General features: G+C 43.8%; 1 non-coding gene across 1 annotated transcript; it reads left to right on the top strand.

The window, feature by feature from the left end:
- Positions 1-211: 211 nt before the first annotated feature.
- trnap-cgg (transfer RNA proline (anticodon CGG)) lies at positions 212-295 on the top strand. Its single transcript is given in 2 exon segments — positions 212-247; positions 260-295. It is a non-coding gene; the product is annotated as a tRNA-Pro (tRNA).
- The last annotated feature ends 200 nt before the right edge of the window (positions 296-495 follow it).

The following is a 495-nucleotide window of genomic DNA, read 5'->3' as shown; positions in this document are numbered from 1 at the left end:
CAAACGCATTCTGACGTGCAATACATCAGGGTCCGTTATATTCTTATTTTGACTGAATCAAGTAACGAATACTCTTGTAATCTCAAAGGAATACGGGCCCAACATATTTTGACATCAGACTCTCCTCTCAACAACGGAAAGGACAATGGGTTTTCCACCAATTAAATTTAAATGGCTTCGGAGTTCAGTTGTGACGCAATCTGCAAATGCGGGCTCGTTGGTCTAGTGGTATGATTCTCGCTTCGGGTGGAATAGCACATGCGAGAGGTCCCGGGTTCAAATCCCGGACGAGCCCCGTTACTGGAAATTATCAGCGATTTGCTTCACGACTTTTGTATTGACGCTCTGGATAATTGGCAATGTCAAACAGAAACACTGAAGAAGGAATTGGAAATAGTTTTCAAGGCAGGTAAGTTTGAAGTGTCATATTTTGGAATGTCAAACCAGCTGAGGAATGATAGAGCACCGGGGAGTGCAAATCAGCAGGGAGAGAGA

Source organism: Hypanus sabinus, unplaced genomic scaffold, assembly GCF_030144855.1.
Source record: "Hypanus sabinus isolate sHypSab1 unplaced genomic scaffold, sHypSab1.hap1 scaffold_164, whole genome shotgun sequence".
In the NCBI taxonomy this organism is placed as follows: domain Eukaryota; kingdom Metazoa; phylum Chordata; class Chondrichthyes; order Myliobatiformes; family Dasyatidae; genus Hypanus; species Hypanus sabinus.
Note: the sequence above shows the minus strand (reverse complement) of the source record. Positions and strands in the feature narration are given on the sequence as shown.